This window comes from Anabas testudineus, chromosome 5 (genome assembly GCF_900324465.2).
Source record: "Anabas testudineus chromosome 5, fAnaTes1.2, whole genome shotgun sequence".
NCBI classification, from domain to species: domain Eukaryota; kingdom Metazoa; phylum Chordata; class Actinopteri; order Anabantiformes; family Anabantidae; genus Anabas; species Anabas testudineus.
In genome coordinates, this window is record NC_046614.1 from 1,020,414 (window position 1) to 1,040,177 (window position 19,764).

Genomic DNA, 19,764 nt, shown 5'->3' on the forward strand with positions numbered 1-19,764 from the left:
CTCACCATGACGTGGCTTAAAACAAATTCAAACTCAAATCCTTCTCGATGTGTTGACGGGTGATGGTGCCAACAACCACACCAACGACATCGCAGCCCTTTGACCTAGCAGTAAAGCTCATGTTAGCAAACATAGAGACCAGAAAATAGAAGTTACTAGCTAAACAGTGCACTGTATGAACCAAAGGTTTTACACATGCGTTTCTTCTCAGTGTCTAATGAATCAGGAAATCTGCATCTGGCTTTCGAGTCAGCTGATCACATGATCTGTTTGATCACGTGGGTGTTTTAACCTTTTCTTTTCCCACTAAACCCCAAGATATCAATGAGAAACTCTTTAAAGTCCTTCTTTTTTGAAGCACAGACCTTGTTGACCTGTTCCTTTCACATCGAGTTAATTTGGGATTCAAATCAACTGTAAAAAATAAAAAAAGGCTTCATGCATATAATTCATACATTAAACACAAGCACCACACCAATTCTTCAGGAGTTGTGTCTTTTTTCTAACAGCCTGAAGCTAGAAAAGGAAAATTATTCTTCTCCAGCTGTATTGCATATGGATGAATGAGCGAGTGCCAGGGAGATCAGCCGCTACCAATATGCAAATGGAGAGACTAATCGCTCCCAAAATAAAAATGACCAACATCAGCAGGATTCCTGCCTTCCTCGAACAACACAGCGTTGGCTTTTAGAAGCCCATCCTTGTTATGCAGCAATCCAACTGCTGATTGTCAGTCGCCTCTGCATGTGTCCCGCTAGAAGTTTCCACAGAAACAGTCATACAGTAGATAATGTGCAGAGCTTCTGTGTTACGTTTAGCTTCTAAATAAACTTTTAGCAGCATTTATTTGTGTGTGTGCTTCCTTAGCCTTGCCCGACATTCGTCACATGACAACCGTGACGTTTGGACTGGTCATGTTCATCGTGTTGGTGCTAACAATAGCATCAATAAAAAGTTGTCTCATGCTGGACTCTTCACCTCCGTGTGAAGGTTCCTTCCTTCCCCTCCTGCCACCTGGTAAACTTTGAGGGTATTAACCGTGTAATATTTACTGCAGCTTCTAGACATTATCAAACAACAAAACATTCTTGTCTTTTCAGGTTTTTCTTTCCTTTTGTCTCCGATCTCTGTAGTTTCTCTAACTTAAAAGTCACTATGTGCATCAATATTTTTGACTTTGTTGTGTGGGAGGAACTGTGCGTGAATAATGTTTTTGCCCTCAGGCACAGCATGGAAACCGGTCTAATCTGGGTTAATGCTTGGTTAAAGAGTGCTGCACGCAAGCACAGTCCCAGATGTGTGTATCTGTCTGTCTGCCCCTAAAATGTGACATCATGGCATAGACTCCAGCTTCATGTGATGCAGGGTTAATGAGCTATTTAAGCACACGCACATATACACAAACACAGATAGCTTTCATTACGCACGGCATATCATGTCTTACTCTCATCATATCTTCCTCTTCTACCTTCGACTTTCTATTTCTGCTGCCTTTCATGAATTAAAAATACATGCATGGAAATGCTAGTGTGTGTGTGTGTGTGTGTGTGTGTGTGTGTGTGTGTGTGTGTGTGTGTGTCTGTGTGTGTGTGTGAGTGACTTATTCCGTGACTGGGGCATGCAGGAGGGGGAATGTTCATGAATGAAATATATTCCTGTATACAGTGGGGATAAATGGAGTAACTTAACACTCAGTGACAATTCAGGTGAGTTCACGTGAGATCCACATGCAAGCAGCACCAGCTATCCAGTATAATTTACTTCTTCTGATACTGATCATTTCTTGATGTGCTTTCTTGTGATATTATTACATCAAAATGATTGGTGTTATTATGAGGACTTAATTTAAATCACAAGTTTTAGTAACAATGTAGATTATAAAAACAATATACCAATAATACTAATACTAATAATAAAGCTTCACTTAAACATGTATAATTAGAGTGTTCCGCACTGTTTTGGGTTTTGTTTTGATCATTATTCTGTCCCTGTTTACACAGCTCAACATCACATGGCAGCTCAAACTTTACCCAGCAAACACTTCAGACAGGGGTCAGTACCAGCAAGCAGTCGGGAGATAGAAGAGAAATGAGAGGAGGTCAGAGTGCAAAGGCAACCTGAGGTCAGACAGCCAAAGTGGAAAAATCTCAATGAATTAAACATGTGGTCCAAGATAAAAACAACAGTGAACATTTCTATTCCGAGTGGGATTTAATTCTATTCTCTTGTGATATTCTATAAAATTGACTTGGCTTCAGACTTTATGATACTCTTAAGAAGTCTTCATGTGCTTGTGTTGGCTGCTGAGACAAGCCAGAACTACAGACTCGACTCGATGCTGATCCCAGCTCTCGTGCAGACATCTCTTGGGAGCTTTGAGGCTCCTCATTCATTCATGGATGTGTCGTAGACAGTGGACTAGCTTGCGTGTGGATAACTGTTCCATGGCTGCCTGCAGGGTTTGGTGGAAGCGTCTGCAGCAGTATTTGCTTGTTAGCATCAGCAATGTTCAGCAGAACTTGGTAAAAACTTTATAGTATGATATGCTGCGTTTTGTTTTAATTTGATTTACATCTACTTAACAAAGACAATGTGTCTGCCAGTTAACAACCTAACATGTTTATGCAGGTAGGTATATTGATTTCTAAAATTACTGAAAGCTTTTACAACAACCACAGCAGTATTAACCTTCATTATTTTATAGAAGTGCAGGCCTGTAGACTGAAGATGTATACGGTAGTCTCACATTTCTCACATTTCTTTTGGTGTGGAATGTTTTCAGGAAGTGAATGGCTAGAAGAAGATGACTGGACAGCATAACTACCTATTAGGAGGGTATAATCAGGGGGTAGCAGGTATTACTGAGAGGAGGTTCATTACAATACAAATAAAACCTACTATGCAATGATTTTGCATTGCATCCACAAAACAAAGATTAAATAAAACCACTGCAGCTTCATAGAACAAAAGCACAGTTTCCAATTATGTATTGATCTTTGACAAACTCCACAGAATCTGGACCACTGGTTGTGTATACTGTAGACTACACCTAATCCCTGACTCTAGTTACACTCCTACTAATAAGTGTAAGAAATATCAGAGATGATACTGACTAGTGGATATGAAACCAATTTAAATCCCCCTACCCTTGCAACCAAATAAACCAAAAACACTTCACCATGCCTCTTTCTTTCTACAAATAAGAGTGGCAGCCATTCCATTAGCTGGAGCAGTAGTATAATTAAATGGTGACAGCCATTTAACAGTGATGACCTGGGGTCTTCAAGCTTAAAGTGGTGGAGCAAAGGTGTGGCTTTGGCTCATTGTGGTTCATGGCAGGTCGTAACAGGTATTGCTTTGATGCTAATTGGGGCGGCATTGCAGTGGACAAATAAGGCAGCACTAATTGGCGGTCAGGGACACATTTCAAGGACACCTCAAACAGAGGCATCTGCCGCACTCCTGAGCAATGGCAAACAAACACACACATATACACATGCAGTCCTTGGACAAACAGTGGCATCTGTGCTTCTCAGTGGCAGCCTGATGCTGAGCAGACAGCCTGGTTGTTGTCTGCAACGAGCTACACTATTTTTGTGATGAGGATTCCACAGTCACCACGACTGTTGAGATGGAGACTTCATATGGCTGTTGGGGTTCACATGTGAGTGTGTGTGTGTGTGTGTGTGTGTGTGTGTGTGTGTGTGTGTGTGTGTGTGTGTGTGTGTGTGTGTGTGTGTGTGTGTGTGTGTGTGTGTGTGTGTGCCATTCCAATCCTGCATGCCACAGATGAATCACTGTCAGTGAAAGGGAAAGTTCCAGACATGCAAAGGGCAAACTCATCAAACCCAGAAACCCAGCAGGACAGAAAAACACAAAAGCTTCAATCTCCTCCAGACTGCTAAGAGCAGGATTAGGCCTTCTTACCACAGAACAATGGGCAGACTCATGTGCTGATAACATAATGTTAATCAGTACTGCTTTTTCTCCCCTTCGTCTTTGGCATAAGATTCCTACTTGCTGTTAATTTTAAGTAACACAAGCACTGTGTTCGTCATTCAATGATGTGAAATACCAACAGTAGTCAAGGCTATAGGGACTTCCAGTTATCTATCAAAAGCACAGCAAAGGCACAGAAATATAGGGGTTAAGGGTTTGTGCTGACCTTAGTGTTTAGGAATTGCAATTATCTCAGATGAAAGTTTTGAATGTCTTGGTTTAAATGGTGCCAAAGATGGTTTTCCACTCTGAGAATATAACTCTCATTGTACTTCTGTGTCATGGTGTATGGTGGCCCAGCTGTGGTAGTGGGTTTCACCTATAAATAAGCTCCACTTAGATAAACTCTAGATGGTGGTCATCAAAGAGCCTCCAGTTATTTGGTATGTGTCATTTGACACATTTGAAACATGTTTGAGACCGAAAAATCACTACTGCTGGTGTTTTTAGACATTTGGGTTCGGCGTTTGCTCATGTTGAAATAGACAGAGCCATGCTGAGAATTACCTGAATGACTGTAACTGTGTGTAATTTGTCTCAACAGCAGATACAACAAAGGTGTTCGGAAAATATGTAATCAGCCACAATAAGTGACACCTGTATAAAAATGTTAGTTGTAGTGGTGTTTACTGATGATACGATCCACGAAATGTGACACCATGGTGACACAAAAAGATACCACTGGTCTACAGGCTGACATTGACAAATGTTTGTGGAGATTTCACTCATCCAAGCTAAGCTGCGACTCAAACAACACTTTATGTTCTTGAAGACATTTTTCCTCCAAAAGTCTTGTTCTGTTCTAACTGGTTTGAAGTCACAGGTGTGACTACATGTGTAGTTGTGTTGTCCATGGCTAAACCATCATTTCTGAGCATCATCACCAAAAGCACCAAGTTAAGTCTGTGGTTTTAATTTCGATTTAGCAGTTTTTCCACTGATTCAAGTCAACTCAGTTTTCCATCTGGCGAAAGTTGTGTACAGTGCCCGGCACCCACTACTTTTTTGCTATCTCCATTGAGGTCCTAAGCAAGCTGAGGCGATACCAGAAGACAACATATAAAAACACTGTGGTTCAGTGTGTCTCTGTGACCAGTTTAGTGGTTCGAGAGAAGCACAATTGTCTTGTTGTCTGTTCAGTTTTGTATTTCTGCCTTCAGTCTCTTCTGAAACTAAATTTGTCTCCTTGCTGTGACAAAAAGCCACGAACATAGAAACAAACACGGCATCCCCTCAATATTTCTGTTTGTCAGCTGTTTCACAGGAGTTCAAAGCAGTTCATGACAGCTTCATGCAAGTACTGTTGAGCTGGTATCGTGCATGGAAAAAACTATATGTCAGCAGCCTTCTCCCAACACAGGAGTATGAACTGTAGTGGAACTCTAGTTTAAGCTATTTATAAAATATGTATGCAGTGAACACAACAAATTAGAGGTCCACAGACTTTAATGGTCAGACACTTTAACTTACTCTGTACTTGCATGTCAGTGAGGTCTTGCAAAGCTGCGTGTCTGGGTGGGACCATTGCATGACTGATTTTCCAGTCTGAAAAAGTGTTCGCCAACTGGTCAACTTACTCCAGTCTCCTCTCTGACTGCACGCCTCACTGGGCTAACACTGTCTGGAGTGCCTCCTGCGTGTGTGTAAGTCAAAGTGTGTGTGTCTGTGTGTGTTATAGAGAGAGAGAGAGAGAATGAGAGAGAGAGACATAGAGAGAAAGACATCAAGCCCCTGGGAAGTAGGATGGTGTGATAACGCTCAGAAATGATAGTTTAGCCCTGGAGAGCACTTGACACGCAATATCTCCTTCCTCAGATCGACACAGCAGCACACAAAAACACACGCACACACACACACAGCTGTCACAATGAAGGGTAAACAAGCAGTGCCAAGGGCTTCGAGAGCAGGCAGGGAAGGGAGACTCGGCCTCATCTGTATGTGTGTGTGCCACTGTCGGCGCGTGGGTGGGAGTGGCGTCTGAGTGTATGCCTGTGTGAAACATAAGTAAAGTGGACCAAATTGAGTATATTGCCACTCAAACAATAGACAGTGTGAGACCAGAGAGGAAAACGTACACACACACTGTGGAGACACAGCTTCTAGCTCTCATCTCAGCTCCTGTCTGAGTTTTCCCAATTCCCCTCCCACCTTTCACCAGCAGACAGTGTGATGGAACACTAAAACGTCAGGCATATAGGCACTTCAGGTGGTATGGCAGCATATATAAGGTTTGCTATTTGCAGCATGCAATAAAACCTTGGGAAATTAGCGTAGTCGATGTTAAAAGGAGCTCTGTGCACAAGAATTGATGTTCCCATGAAATCATTACATGAAGGAGGCACAAGAAATGATTAATTACGCACTGGCCTTTTTTTTCAATTATTTAAACAAAAAATACTTAAGATCACTGAATCTGAGAGAGTAATGTTGTGTTAATAGAAGATGTTATTTGGAGTTTGGTCTTACTCCTACATGCAATTACTTCCTACCTGCCAGGGTAATGTACATTCATGTGTAATGTGTTACTCTTCTACTTTGTATTTTCCACACAACTATATTTGACGGTTTTTCTCCCATCCACAGGTCAAGGTGAACAATACCTCATACTGCACCATTGGTGTCGGTAAAATAAATACATTAAAAATATATCATTTAGTTCAAAGTTCAACTGTATGAGTTATTCCACCATTTACATTTTATCCAAAGCAACTTACAAGTGAGGTACAAGGTAAACACAGGTTAAGTGTAAGGAGATCTTGCCTAGGGACCCCTGCTAGAGGTAAGCCACAGCAGGGATTCAAACCCCAGTCTCCTGCAAGGAAAGCGGCGATCTTACCACTACACACTATTCAAATAACCATTGGATACCAATAATTATTAATTGTTTAAAAAAAAAAAGCATGGATTAGAAAAAAGTTTCAAAAATGAATGTAATTTGTATGTCAGGCTTCAGGATTTTCTTCTTTATTACCCCATTCATCATGTCACAATCCATAAACAGCTCATAGTTTCCCAAAAGATAGTGACCCCTAATCTAAGTACAGATCTTGTTTTGTGGCCAGAAGCACAGCGGGGTGTTCATTTTTAAAATCTGATAGTATCATGGAAGGACACAGCAGAAATGGCCTATTAGAGGAATAAAGCGACAGAGCTGGCAGAGAGGCATGGTTGAAAACCTGATGTATGCCCAGTGAAGGTTGGCTGTAGGGCATTTTTAAGGTGCTGTAGGTCAGAGAGTAGTCATTTTTTTATATAACCAGCGACCACTTGTAACCAATGGGGCTTGATAAGTAGGGATAAAGACGTGGAGTACGGTATGGGTCATGGCTATCAGTTGAAAGTGGAGTCTAAGGACATACAATGTATGTATGAAGATGGGTCAAGTTATCTGTATTGGTAGTATATGTATTGAATTCAGTGGAAAATAATATCCACTATACAGTCGATCTATATCTGAGTTACATGAGCTCTATTGAAAGGTACTTTGAAGTCAGGGCTAGAGACTGGAGTCACCTGTCATAGGACTTGAGCTAAACCTGTACCCACGCCATCACTTTGGAAATCCTATGACATTATGCTTGCCTTCTGCTGGGAAACGGTGGATTGCTCCCTCCAGGATGAAAATGAGTTGTTGCATTATGTGAAGGAGATTATGTACCTATTAAACATTAGTCGTGTTGACTTATGGTTGCATAGACGCTCTGGGATGTGCAGAGGACCAAATGAAGGCAGCTGAACAGGCTGAAATTAACAGGGAGAAGTAGGTGAGGAGTATATGTCAGTGTAACAAAGGAACACTTCTGAATTATTCGACTGTTCTGTAAAGGACAGAAAACCTCAGGTAAAAATAAAAAAAATGATAGCAGCAAGGATATTTACAAGCATTCATTTTACATTTGTCAAATTAGGCTTCACCAAGGACAAGTGCTACTCTGCAAGCATCAAAGCAGAAAATCAACAAAAGATAAGATACACCGACAGTGAAAGGCACAGAGACTTCTGCGAGACATGTCGGAGAACCAAAAATGGATGGAGCAAAAAATGCATCTGCAAGTGCAGTGGCGCAGTGGGCACAGCAGAGTCCTCTCTCAGGTACACAAATATACCAGATGTCTGGAATTTTACATAATATCATTAAAGCAGCATGTGAGATGCAAACCCTACACTTTAATGCAGGCAGCACGTAGTGTGGAACAACATGTCTTACACAGTAAGACAGTTTACAAGAGTACAGAGTTTAAGTTAAGTAAAGGTTTTTAACATGTTGACACAATATTGAAAAAGTAGAAGTATGTTCTCCTTTATGTCCTTAAAACAGACACGCCTGAAAATCCAATTCAACCACAGAATAAGAAGAACGATGGAAATTTAATATCTGGATGAGAAAATCCCATTTGATTCACACAATCCAGTGGCCCGTAATTCATTTCCTTAAAGTAAAAACATCCAGTTAAAGTATATTTCTATATATACAGATATGCTTTGCAGCTATGTAATTCACCACAGTATGGCAGCACCTGGAAATTGGTATCACGGCAGGGTGCACATTTGCCTTCTAGCATTCAATACTGCAATGGAGGAAATCATTAAGGCATTAAAATGGGTTGTGGGTGGAGAAAGCCAGTATGGTGTGGTTCACCTCCAACCCATCGGGGCATGTTTAGATAAGATTACAAGCATCACGACAATACCAGCCTGTAATAAAAAATTCTTCCTAGGTTGAAGGATGAACGTAAAAACTAAAAAAGTATAGTAGAGGAAAAAAAAAACAAGCTACAGTTACAGTTACAGGAACTGACTGATACGTAATAAGTGATAAGTGATATGAACAAGAATTCAGGGGTAGAATCTGACGAATGATGATGGGTCAACAATGCCTGACTCCTTTTAACAGCTCATTTTAAGGCACCCAAGAAATTCTGTCTAAATGTTGTGTCTATAACTATGTCTGGTAATTGTTCTAATTGTGAGTCAGTAAAATCCAAAGTCCAGGTAAATTCAAAGTTGTGCATGTTGAGTAGCATTAAGGGGTCATGACACACTGCTGAACATGTGTGTATATAAATATATACGTGTATATATACATATATATACGTATACTGATATGGGACACAGTCATAGACAACACACCCATGTTACAGTCCCGTTTCAGTTCTGCTAAAACATTTAGCCTCTTGTAGCTTGTTGTCTTGGTTTTCCACAGACTCATTTTACATGTGGCAGACAGCTGTTTCCAGTGATGAAACTCTGATGAATCTAATTTATAATACAGCTACATAGCTGTTAAACTAATTGGAGCAATTAGCACCTGAATATCCACATACCTGCATATTTTTCAGGAGTTGATGGAGACCAGAAACAGGGAGAATGAGAGTAAGTGAGAATCAGAATTGGCTAGAATTTGGACACTGCTTCTGTAGCCCGTTAAATAACAGAAACTATCTCACAATTTTCCCCAGTGACTGTATGTTGTCAATATCAAACAGTCTTCGTCTGGAGACTTCATGGGGTCTGTAAAAAGTTCATCACTACTTTTTGCTTTCTTGGTTTGAAAGTGCTGAATCACACATGACCATGAAAAGTTATTTTCATCAGTCCCTTCCAAACAGCTGGTGCTACCTCCTCAACCCCGCCGCTACAAATGCAGTTTTAATGTAGCTGCCACTTCAACACATGGCCTGAGAGTCCTGTAAACTTCCCCACAGGGAGAGAATTGATCTCTTCTGTCCTGTGGGGTCCGGCGTTAGTGGCTGCTGTATTGTGAATGGTGAACATTATGAACTTTTCACAGGCCATGAGATGACAGAACAATGTGCTGAGTGAGCAGATCACAGATCACAGCAGGGAGAGAAACACACCTTTGGTGTTGATGTGCAGCAGCCACTATTGCCCACAGCTAATGTCACACAACTGCTAGAAAGGAAGGAGGATTTTTCACTACTGTACTCTCTGCGGTTCCTGTCAGAACTATGTCCCAAGGCTAAAGGCGAAATGGTCTTCATGACAACAACACACACACATACACACACACACACTCAAATGGTGGTTGCCATCATCCTCTCAAACTGTTCTCGAGGGTGATCAGAATGAATTTGCATATATTCTTAAATGTAAGCACTGAACTCTGTAATTATGTGAAGCTCTGAGTGTGTGCGATAGACTGTGCCTATAATTGTTTGTGTATAGGAAGAGGGGCATGTTTTCAGCAGAAACGAAAGAGGAGGTGCCCTCGCTGAATGCAGCCCCTCTAGCAGCTGTCTAACACAGCTGTGGCAATTCATAAAAGATACACTCACTCACACACATTATCATAAACTCTCACACACACACACACGCACACACACACACACACAGTGTTAAATCTAAGAGGGCCTCCTGGGGACGATACCTTCCTCCTCATACTTCCGTGACACAGGCGATGATAATTAGACTAATTCAAAGTCTCCTCAGAGAGAGGGACGGAGATGAGGCGAAGGCAGGCAGACACCTCTGAAACCACCACAGCAAGGTAAAGGCACACATACAGGGTTGACGGGGAGTTCATCCAGCTAACTGCTGTGTTGTAGCATAACATTACTGCACTAGAAGATCCATACCTTATTGCAGACAAGACTGGGAAGTAACCAGGGGCTGAGTTGGGATTGAGTGAGTACTGCATTGGTGGGGGGGTTCTTGACCGTGACCAAACGTAAAGGCCGGAGGGTGAGAGGATGCACGATCGACCCCAGAAGAGCTGCAGCTCAGACTCACTGGACGACAGTGAGAGTTTGTGAAAGTTAAACCGGACACACAATGTTTCATCACTGCATAAGTGTACAGTAGTATTTGTTTTGCATGAATGCAGTAAAATGGGGGCAAAGTCAGTAAAGTAAAACCAGGAACTAATGGTGAGATAGTCAAGATCTAATGAGGAGCCAGGAACAACTCAGTAAGATGTATCACTATAGTACAGGGAACATGAAAAGAGTAACTAATGATAACTAATGAGCAGCGAATGAGTCATTACTAGTTTCTAGTTATAAATAAAGTCGACATTACTCATTTCAGATTCTTATCAACTAGTCATTACCAATGGATTCATTAATATAGTATATTTACTAGGTTTCTGATTTTTGACCCTAGCTTTGCTAGAAAAACCATCGTTAGGAATAAATGTGTGTGAGTCGTGGAAATTTCCAGGAAAGTTTCATGGGACACGGAGAAGTATTATTTTTGAAACTCCATGGAATATATGTATATATATATATATAAATACAGAATACAAAAAAGCATCTCAGTGTTTGGACAAATGCTCTCACTCTCAAAACACTCACATTCAGTAAATGAGGCCTGAGGTGTGTTATTGCTTCATCTGTTAGACCGTAATGTGATTGAAGCCTCTTCTAATGTGACATTACGCCTTTGTAAACAGCCCTGCTGAGACTCATAACCTAGTACTTCACATGTGTTTCCCACGTCTAATGTGCTGTAGTAGTGCTGTTGTGGCATTGAGACAAGCTTCAGAGCTTATTCAATTGTGTCTCAGTTAATCTATGGTTTCATCTTCTGAAAAGGCTACTTAAACTACTTCTTCTTCTTCTTCTCAGAAATGGAGAAAGTGCTCTTCCACTGTTACTGTTTCTGAAGTGGTTCATTCTGTCCCCCTGGTTAGTTCTGTTACACTTTCATCCCTTTATAATCGGACACCTTGTACAGGTTATAGAACCATCATATAGGACGTCTGATGCTTTATAGATCGAATTATAATCTTGCTCCTGCCACACTGGATTATTTCCTCTGATCAGACACCAAGAGCTAAAAAAAGGTTGGAGGAACCTCCATCAGATGACATTAGATAAAATGTGACTGAGTGATATTCAGGTTTCTATAACTGTCCTGTAGTGTAGGCTGGCCTGACCGTGTCTGCTTCGCTGTAATAAAACACAGAGAGCAGTGACAGGGTCAACTTAGATCTTCGCCTCTGACCACAAGTGGCTAAAGTAAATTAGATTTAGGTCAGCCACCTCAACTTATGCTGCCAGCTCCTAACTTATGCAAACAAACTCAAGTAATCGTCCTGTACCACACAGTCCAATTTAAATGTCTTTGTCTGCTAGTAAAGAGCCATCAGTTCTATTAGTAAGCTAAATTACAATTTAAAGAAATAGGTCAACATATGCAGAATGTGCTTCCTTTCCTTATTTTCTGAGATTCCTGGATGTGTGTTAATGATGATGACATACTTTATTGATCCCCTTGGGAAATTGTTGTTTGGACAGCTGCAGTAGATGACAGTGCTACTGTGGGGTTTCGGTGTCTTGTCCAAGGACACCTTGACATATAGCCAGGAGGAACCTTGTTTGTTTAACCCTGTATGTGAATCAATTTGAACAACATTTTGCAGATATTCCACACTTGAAAAAACTATTTTAGGTAGATGTCTGGTTTCTTGGCAGGGGCATGGATCATATCACTCTCTCCTTTCTCCTGTATCAATGCAAATGCCACCATTGCATGTCATTAACTTTGTGTCTTCTCTCTCTTTTAGTTGTGTTTCCTCCTCTCTGTCTCCCTCTCTCTGTACTTTTCTGCAGGTATCCTCGGCCTGGAGCTGTACATCTCCAGAATCCAGTTCATCTGCCCAATGTTCTTGATGCTTGTTGTTGTCTTTATTGCTTGTTGTTGTCTTTATTGCCTGCTGTTCTTTTCTCTCTTCTCTTTCCACTCACCCCAACCGGTCGAGGCAGATGGCCGCCCACTATGAGCCTGGTTCTGCTGGAGGTTTCTTCCTCTAAAGGGAGTTTTTCCTCTCCACTGTTGCCTAAAGCTTGCTCAAATGGGATTGTTGGGTTTTCTCTAATATTTTGTATAAATATTTTCTGTAAGGTCTTAAACCTTACACTGTAAAGTGCCTTGAGATAACTTCTGTTGTAAATTGGCGCTATACAAATAAAATTGAATTGAATTGAATTGAATTGAATCAGACAAACCCACTGAGCTCTGAGAGCTGCCGACACACAAATGAGCTATGCTGCGTATGGCTCCTGAATGCCCCTCAGCTGCTGACAGGCTATTCACGCTAGACCTTCTGTTACTTTCTGGGCTAGTGTTAGTGTAGTGTAGCCTTCCATGCGGGAGACTGGGGTTTGAATCCTGGCTGTGGCCGACCTCCAGTAGGGGTCCTTAGGCAAGACCTCCTTATGCTTACCCTGCCTTTGTACCTTGTACCTCACTGCAAGTCGCTTTGGATAAAAGCATCTGCTAGATGATCCAATGATTCTGTTTATGATTTGGAGGCATCAGGGAGCCAGAACTTCCAGGAAAGGTGAGGTGTCTGTTTTTGACAAACCACGAACTAGCTGTTTCTCCATGTTTCCAGTGTCACACTACATTGGGCTATGCTAGAGAGAGTGTGTTATGGCCTGACTCTAACTCTGTGCCAAAAGGATAAGACCAGTGGGGTTTTTTTAAATATGTTTTTTAGTGTAGAAAACGAAAATGCAATAAAATACAAATGTTAATAATAAATTCACAGTAACATTGATGCAAATGTTGGGTAGACATTAACAATATATCCAGTTTATACATTGTTGTGGAAAGTGTTCTGTGTATTATTGTTCAGGTGGTGCACAGGTCCTGTTGTACAGTCTTATGGCAGTCGGAAGTGCTTCATTTAGCTCTTTGGTGAAATCAGTCTGTGGCTAAATGAGCCTCCACGCTGCCAAAGTTCATCATAGAGCAGGTGAGGTTGTCCAGGATGGACTGTAGGCAGACATCACCCACTCTCAGATCTTGTCCACCATCCTCCTCTCTACCATGGCCTCCATCTTAGTTTGAGAACAAACTGTTATCCTAGAGAAACCGACTGAAATTACACTTTTCCAGGACTACTTAGAAGATTCTATGAGGAGATTGTTAGATGGATTTATAGAATTACACTTGTTTGAGTATTCAGACGGAGAGTATCAGCAGAGATTTGCTGAGAGGGAGGAAACAACTAACAAATGAAACTACTCTGCTTACTGAATAACTTCTCAAGCAGTTTTTATACAGAAGACGGATCCAGCGTTTTGTTTATTTAAGAAACTCAGTGCTCAGTGCCGCTCATTGTTGGGGTGGAGCTCTGTGGCACAGATGCATAAGCTACACACGCCCCTGCACATATATGCATCTACTTCAAATTTAGAAATTTAAGTTTTCCCAACTTGTTGAACAATTATTTAACTGTAGAAGTTCCCAGGACTTTGTAAATGTCTGCGAATGCCACTCAGCCACTTGTAAAATATGTACCCAAAACAGGAATAGAAGCTTTTATAGAATTCCAAAGAACAATAACAGCGTCCCCTCTCTCAGGCAAACAAATAGCTGTCTCACCTTAATACCAGGCCTCTGTATCCACCTCCTTTTTGTCATGCCTGTGGCAATGTGGTTGGCACTGGGGGGTTGTCATTCATGTGAATGGGGGACAAGCAAAGGCTTGTCATTCACCTTGGCTGGAGCCAGTGTTTAAAGCTACCAATAGCCATAATCATACCAATCCACAGAAAAACCTCCCCTCTGCCTAAGCTCAGTGCAGCCAAGGGTACAGATTACCACAAAAAACCAATTTGGAAGGACCGGGGTGTGCTGCGTCCACCGGAGTCAAAGCGGATATGAAAGGCAGCTTCTTTGTTCTCCCTGATATTTATCTGTCTGAGGCTGAACAGGAGAGGAGATGCGGCTCCAAAGGGAGGTCTCCCCAGGTCAGCGGCCTGGTATTAAAGTGATCTATTCATGTATCCCATTGAGATAACACTGCACATCACAGGTCAGCTCACAAGAACAATCTGAGGGAAAAGTGGCACCCTCATGCAAATGGAAGGGGTGCTAGGGTGTTGGGCGGGATTTCTGCCAAACACATCACTTCTTAATCAGGGATGTAGCCAAGGATAAACTGTGCTTTCAGTAGGTTTAGCTTCCTTTTTGGGCTGACAGTTTCAAATTGAAAAGTGAAATCATATGAGAGTATTTAAAGACAAAATATGTCAGTGCATTTTTAATGTGCTGTTACGTCCTCTGGTCAAGACTGTGAAACCTGTTTCCTTTGAGACCTCCCTTGTGCATAAAGTTTAAGCCCCTGCTGCCTTTGAGTTCTCATCAGAATGTTGTTCCTGTTAATTGAACATAAAAATACTTTTTCAAAGACTTGTGAGATGTGACTGAATGAAAGCACACACACTAACCTAGGCCGTGTGTGAAGTGGATTACCCTTGACTAGCTGCCTGTAAGTCTGGACAGCCTGCAGTCCCAGCCACGCTGGGAGCATGTGAGCAGCAAGGTGAAAAAGTAGCAATTACATAAAAAAGAGCAAGTCACAGCGAGGCTCTCCTTCCTTCTCCCAATCTCTCCCTCCTCCTCCTCCTCTGGGTTAAACTGGTGAGATCAATCCACAGCTGTGAAGTAGGGAGGGCACCTTGAAAATGCTCCTATTTATTTGTTTGAAATGTTCCTTTCCTTTCTAGTCCTCTTAAGGCCACTGGGGATCCGCTATTGATTTCCACTTCAATAATTTGAACTCTGACCCCCAAAAGGGACGTGACGTCCCCTGACTGACTACTCACAGCCAGGTGTGAAAAGGGAAATCTCTAAGCCTCTACTGCATGGTCACACTCATTTACATGATTTAAAGTAAAGACGTTTTTTTTCTTTACATAGGTTAATTACAGCCTCTATTTGAGTCCACAACAAGAGCACAAAGGGCAGTCACACATCCGCAGCTGTTTCATATTTTTGCAAAAGCTCAGAAGTCCAGCGGCCTCCATTTCAGCTGTGAACCCTGAATCAGAGAAAGAGAAAATTGGAACATTTACATGCATCTTGTAGACAGAGATAATCTCTGAGCAGCCACGTATCTTCTCTAACGTGAGACCGTTACAGTCTCTGGTCTCATCTTGGCACACGCGCCATGTGCGAGTGTTATGTGAGGGGACTTCTGCTGTTTGCACATGGGCTCCCAGTCTGTAATGAAGTCCAGACCACCTGAAGGGATGCTGTCAACCAACGGAGAATCAGCCACAGGATTCACCCGGCTCTACAATCTTCGCAAACTGTGATAGAGCATATGCAACTCAAGATCACTGCAGATTACAGAGATTGAACGGTATAAGACATCAATCAGCATTGTCCTAGTTATGCAGGAAAGCTGCATCTCTGCTGCCATGGGATCACACGCTGAATGAAATAACATCAATTTGCACAAATGACTGTTATCTTGACTGTAACTGTAGATTAATAACACAGTGGGGACTTTATGGTGGCATTCTCTTTTTACTCAAGCGCCAAAACAATTATTTGTATTTCACAGTGGAACAAAGGGCAGTACAAGATCCTATGACAACAAAAGGAAAGCAGGTAAAAACTGAATAAAATTATCATTTATTTTATTGCTTATTGATATTATATAAACAGCAATAAGCAAATGTGAAGACACGTGATATATATATCGTTTTATTAGATGAGACTGTGCATGTTCATCTCGTCAGCCATGAGATAGACCGGACCAGAATGAGGCAGATGGCTGCAACCCAGGTGTCATGACAACCAACTGTAACCAGGTTACGCCTCCCTGTTGTCGTCCTTACATCATCGTGAAGCTTGATGCATTGATCTTCTGAGGACATTCGGTCACTTTGCTGTGCTTGCTTGACCGTGTTTCCCACTTGAAGAACAGCCACACTTTGAACAGCTGTTACAAGTTTTTGATTTACTTGAACAACCCTCTGGAACGTCTGCTTCAATCGGAGATCTTTTCTACAACAACATTAATATGGTCACTGCGACATATTTAAAAATTGATTGCTGATCTGGAGATGCAGCATCTTAAATCTTTCCATTTGGTTTTACATCATAACTTCCGGTGCCTCTAAATCTCAGAGCTTTGACTATTTTCAAATTGTAAATCTTTCACTGATTATTTTGTTTTCTTGTTTGTTACACTGTAGTAAGCAAGAAACAGGTCCAGTTCAATTCAATTCAATTCAATTTTATTTGTATAGTTCTTTTTACAATTGACATTGTCACAAAGCAGCTTTACACAACCAAAGAACAGTACATGAACAGTGAATTTGTATGAATCATGAAATCAGATTGTCCCTGATGAGCAAGCCGAGGGCGACGGTGGCAAGAAAAAACTCCCTGAGAAGGCAACAGGAAGAAACCTTGAGAGGAACCAGACTCAACAGGGAACCCGTCCTCATACGGGTGATTACATGATGTGTAGGCAGCAGGCAGTCCAGTATAACAGTTAATGTCTTTAAGTTAATCTTAAGTTAATATGGAGTCCAGTTAGTTAATTGCAGGCAGACTTGTTCCAGTCCTGGACTATCGAGTGTTGAGTCGAGACCTCCATGAAACAGCTTCCGACATCAAGTCAAGTCAAGAAGCTTTATTGTCATTCCAACCACATATAGCTGAAGCAGTACGTAGTGAAATGAGACGTTTCTCCAGAACCATGGTTCTACATAAGACGGTAACAAGACAGAACATGGAGCTGAGGACTGGTAAGTTGTCCTAGCCACGTAAAGTGCATCCTGTGCAACCTAGTGCAAAGAGTGCAAGAACACAAAGAGAAAGTGCAGACAGACGTCTGAAGACAGAAAATAAATAGAACACAAAACCCAAAAACAGCAGCAACCAGTAGCTGAAATGGACAATGTACATCTGATGTACTGTAAAAACGATGGTGGAAATTATGTAGAACAGCAAGTTGAAATGATTTGTGCAAAATAAAGATACGTTAACATTATAAACAGTTTGTAAATACTTTTGTCGGTCCATCAAGGCCAGGACTGACTTCATGGTAGCGTGGAACCAATTCCAGTCACCACACGCATCCCATAGGGGCCATACGAGGGATCCAAGCGAGAAGATCTCCGACCAGAAGATGGGCACCAGGATGAGTCAGACAGGTCCAGAGGGCAAAGAGACAGGAAGAGGGAACGAGAGAGAAGAGGAGAGATAACAGTTAGGCCCAGTGGGGCTAGAGCTATTGCAGCCTTAAGTAGAACACCAGGAAGAGTGTGATGCCCTCTGTATTTAATTTGTTGTGGAGATCTTCTTGGGTCTGTTCCAGTTCCTCTCTTTGTCCCCTGTCTGTTGGTTTTGTTTTGTTTTATTTTACCTGGTCTCCCTCCCTCTCCTGCCACTTCCTGTTTGCCCATACTTGGACTTCCCCTTCCTCCACTTGCCGGACTCATTAATCATGGATTCAGTCCACCTGTTTGTCCCTGTTCCTTTTTGACCGCCATTGCGGTGCCTTTTTGTTGTTACTTTCTGTTGTTCGGTTTGTATGTTCGTTAGCGTTTTGCCCGCCTTCGGCAGTGATTTTCGTTTGTTACTGTTATCAGTGAGTTCGTTTGTGTCCCACTAGCGTTTGTGTTTGTTGGTTTATAGTTAGTATTTTTGTGCATTGATTCTTTAGTTGGTACTTTGTATGTTTTAGTTAGTTTAGTAGTTTGTATTTTTGCCTGCATTACTGCAGTATTTTCAGTTGGTATTTGTCTGTGTGGTTAATGGTTTTGTTTTCAGGTCTCTCTACATAATAATACTTAGTTTGGCTATATTCATGCTTGTTTTGTTTTCCTGTATTTGTTTGGTTCCCTGTGTCCCCTGTACTTTGGATTGGGTTGAACCTTTTTAGTACTTACCCGTTCGTCCTTTTTGTCCGTCGTAACAGGGTCCTAACTTTTGGACCTACAAATGACCCAAAACTGACACGTATAAATTCATTTTGGAGCAAGAGAGACACAAACCTGCTTCTGATGTCACTCCCAAACCTTTTCTCGACTGTACGTATGTATGTATCCACTCACACACACTTTCTACTAGTTTTTAGGATTTCATTTCATGTCATTTTGTCTTTAGGGTTTCTCACTCTGTGACTTCTGCTTGTATTACTATTACCACTATAAGTGTGATTGTTGATCATATTCTGAAACCTAAGAACTGACACCTGAACAGCTGGCTCTAACTGTGGCCACTGAATACAGCCCTCAACATAACACAATAGTTGATTTGACTGGTGCCCAGAAGGTCAGCAGAGACAATGTCACACTATCCGTTGTGGTAGTGCATCTGGAAACACTTGGCTGTTCCAGTCCACCTCTCCTCTCATTGTTTCTGATTGTAAGCAAACAAAGCGGCTGGCCGAAATAGGGTGTAATTGTGAGCTGGATGGGATGGGAGTGTGTTCAGAATCATACAGTAGACCTGATTTTCACGGCAGAAGACACTGGCTCCATCCCATCTGGCTTCAGGTTTGCTGAGGACGAAAACATGGTAAAAAAAAAACACCACATCCAGCACCACAATCTAAGTTGTACCAGAACATTCTACCTCATCCAGATCCAGCATGACCTAGATCTAGTGTAAAAGCTCTGGGTATATTTCATTTCTCATCACCCTGTGTTGTCAGTTAATAACCTGCAACCTGGAAGGAAGCATTACTCCATGGCAGATAGTGCCAAATCACCATCATGTGTGCTCAATATGGCGCTGGGGATCATTATTCACGGCTGGACCTTTCAAGTGTTTCACCAGCCAGGAAAAAATGTCTAGGGAGACTTAATTTGCTTGCCGAGATCCGTGTCCCGAACATGAAATATTTACCTGGACACAAATTCACTTTTTACATCAGCTGAGGTGCGGGGAATAAATGACACGTCTGCGTCTCAGGGGGCTGATGCAATAGCATCAAGTATGATGGAGGAATGATGAGCGGATATTCAAGATGATGCTGGGAGATGATCC